Source organism: Lactuca virosa, chromosome 4, assembly GCF_052849685.1.
Source record: "Lactuca virosa cultivar CGN04683 chromosome 4, Lactuca_virosa_CGN04683_v6, whole genome shotgun sequence".
NCBI classification, from domain to species: domain Eukaryota; kingdom Viridiplantae; phylum Streptophyta; class Magnoliopsida; order Asterales; family Asteraceae; genus Lactuca; species Lactuca virosa.
Window position 1 is genome coordinate 467,203,380 of NC_136429.1, and position 4,111 is coordinate 467,207,490.

Here is a 4,111-nt window from a genome sequence, read left to right on the forward strand (position 1 = left end):
ACCGGTCAACTCCATTAAGCCTTGTATGATAGGGTTTACGTTATGTAATCACTGTACAATTCGCTATTTTAATGAGAAAACATCATTTGGAAAGTTCATGTGTTTGATTTTCCTTAGCCTTAACAGTGCTAAACAATGAACCAAAGCGATAAAACACTATTGCACAATCATCGGGATTGTGTAGGACACTAAATCATGGCTTAACGGGGTCTATGGACCTTGCGTTGCGAAGCCGGACACTCAAAAAGATCACAAATGAAACCTCTCGCAATCTCATTCAAACCCTACTCAAGATTACTTGACGCTAATAGGATCGAAACTCATACACTACGATATAAATTGACGTTAATAGCAACATAGTATAGTACAACGTTATAACTATAATCAAATTAAATTATGATACCATATTAAAATCGAATCAAAGTATAATGCTCTAATTAAATTTAAAAGAATCAAACTTGAATGCTATAATTAAACTTCAAATCAAAGTAGATTGTTATAATCAAATAATAACTCATCTTTTATAAAACTCCATTTTTATAAACTTTACATTAAATTTTATAAAACTCTATTTTTATAAACTTTACATTAAATTTTATAAAACTCTTATATTAATTATGTAAAAGATGCTTGTGTTAGTGGGAAATTATGAAGACCACCAAAAGCAAAAAGATTATTCCCATGGTCTCCCACTCACACCTCCCATCCACTTTCCTTTCCTTTTTCTCCCATCACATTATTCTCTTCACCACTTAAACCTTCTCTATTCTTTCTCTCACTCTCAATCTCGAAATTTCCTCCAAGAATACTCATATTCCATCCAAGAACAATCTATTATACTCAAATCTTCATCCCTCTTGAAGCATTCATCAAGGTATGTTGTTAAAAGTTTCATATTCATACAAGAAACAAATTAAATCCACCAAAATATCTAAAACTCATTTTATGCATAAACCTGATTTTTCTCAGAATTCCATCAATAATATAAGAAGTTCTGAAAATTTTCAGAAAATAATTTATTTTTATTGAATTACTATAATTATTGCAATAAAGTAGGGCAATAATTCACATAAAATACATTTTGCATTCAATAAATTCTGAGAAAATTCTGGGATGACCTGTATACTGATTAAACATGATATATGAAGTTTCGTGCAGTTATATTACTTTTTACTATTATTTATGATTTTATTGATTAATTAATAATGAAATATATAAAAAATACTTCCCATAGTCACAAATATCTGAAACTTATACACTGAGCTCTACATCATGTTATAAAACTATGGTTAATTTACAGATTTTTTGAGAATCATTTACTATTTTTCCCGAATTTTGTGTTGTTTAATCATTAAAATATTAAATAAATACTAAAACAGTTCAGAAAAATATACAAATTTTGCAGTAATTCATATTGTATGAAATAATGATTTCCTAATAATTTCATAATTTTTCAATACTGTTTACTATTTAAAACTATTTTCCTAAGTATTTAAGCATGTAAAAATGCATTCTAATGATTATTTCATATAAATAATTGTTAAAATCTGTAAATAATTATAATTGGGCAAGTTATTATTTTAATAAGAAATTATTAAAATCTGGCCTAAATTGAAAATATAAATTAATTATGCAAAGTAAGTAATTCATTTAACAAATAAATACCTTAATATTATAATCAAAATGAATTATTGTTAATTCATCTAATATAAGAATATGTGTCTAATTATTTGTATTAATACTCCATTCTCGTTTAGCAGTTCCTAAACCAAAACTATTAATTATATTAGGTTCTACGCCATTTTGACCTGAATCGTCTATCGTACGACACACGCATTTCGTTTTGGGACTAATGTGAGTAATCTACCCCATATTTTATAATTTTCAATACTTTTGGGGTGTATCATGTGGTTCTAATATGTTCAAACTTCATTTTATTGTTTTATCACAATTGAGACATTGTTGGGACATTTATACGTGAGTCATTAATTGTATAACTATTGTTTGTTTACGCTACATGTACTTGTAGTGCATTACCATTTTTAGTCTAATCTCCATGACTATGCCCGTATTCTTGAGGTACGTTATGGACAATAATAGCGCTATTGGGTTGACCACCCCGCCTTGGGACGCTAAGGTGATTGATCGCACGTGGTTGAGTGTGTATGATGATTAGATGCTCCATCCTATATATATTTATATATATATACATATGTATATATAGGGTGAGGACTTATTGTTGTTGTTATCATTTGTTACTCAATTTTTGATTTATAAACCGTTATCTCAAATACAATTGTTTGCCGACTTCAAAAGAAAACAAATTTCCAATTATAAAGGTTTCAACTTCACAATTTTCTCTACTAAAATTAGATTACTCACCAACTCTCGTAGTTGACCTGTTTTTACCCATGATGCAGATTTGAAGAATGAAGTTGATGAAAAATAGGTTGTGCCTTAGAAATCCACAAGACTATTTAAATTTGATGTAATAAATGTTGTTCATATTTGGATTTGTATTTGTATGTTGTGGATCTTGTTTGCATACTTAGTACTTAATTGAATCTAATCATATTATAACATAGTTGTCATGAGACTTTGAACAATATATCACGCCTCGATCGATTCCGACAAGGATCGGGGTGTGACACCTTTGAGGAACTACTGATTTAGGTTTATTTTATACTAACAATTAAAAACAAGGCTTGAGTGGTTATGCAAATGTAGGCTATTTATCTGATCCTCACAAAGCTATGTCTCAAATTGGATACAAATTCACGAATGGAGGTACCACAATTTCCCGACGTTCTTAAAAGCAAACAATTATTGCCACATCCTCAAATCATGCTGAAGTAGTTACACTGAATGAAGCTAGTAGAGAATCTACATGGTTAATATCGATGATACAACTCATTGTATCTTCATGTGGATTAGATAAAGATAAAGGTCCAAATTTAATTTATGAAGATAACTCAGCATATGTCACTCAAATGAAGTAAGGATATATCTAGAGCCATAGGAAAAAAACATATACCTCCAAAGGTTTTTGAGTACATTCAAGAGCTTATAAAAGATAAAAAGGTCGAGATAAAATATGTTCAATTCAAAAACAATGCAACATTCCTCTTTACGAAATCACTTCCTATTGCAATCTTCATAAAACATGTCCATGGCATCAGAATGCGACATGTCGACAACATGTAATGTTACAGATGTCTAAATGAGGGAGGGGGGAGGGGTTAACTATACACTTCACTCTTTTTCCCTTCGCTAAAGTTTTTCCCATTGGGTTGTCTTGAGCAAGGTTTTTAACGAGGCAGTACTTCAAAGTTGGACTCAGATTTGAAAAATTGTCATCCAAGAGGGAGTGTTGTAAAATCCATCAAATTATTGAGAGTAGACAATGCATGTGGATGAACAATATTTACCCCTTGAATAATTTGTTTTACCTATTGAGTTACTATTTTGATAATGTATGAATATGAAGACATGTAGTATAAATACCCATCAAATGTGAAAGATAAAAGCACACCATATTGAATACAATCTTCTAAGTGTTCAAGATCCTCTCAAATATTCTTCTTTCTTGTATAAAGTTTTAGTTTAGTTTTTATTAATTTAGTTTTGATTACGTCGAATATAACACACAGACACACACACACACACACACACACACATATATATATATATATATATATATATATATATATATATATATATATATATAGATATATTCAAATGAGAAATGAATTTATTGTGTGAATGTGAGAATAAATTTAGGACTTTATATCAATTAAATAGATGGTTATAATTAAGAGTAAAGTTTTCAGAAACCGAATTATATTCCAAAATTAAAGCAATATCATCCCTTTACATCTTCTCCCATTCTCACCAGGAAAAACCAAGATGTTGATTGTCGGACACCCCCATAAAGCCTCTATCGATCACCACCCTTGAACCCACCTGCCACAATGATCTCTTTCTGTTTGTGAGGTGAACTATAACGCTGGTGTCGAAACCAAACCCTTGAAGCATAGGACACCCTATCTACCAACCAACCACCTCTCTACTTCTTCCTAGTGTCGAGGTCTACCTAATTACAAATCCTATG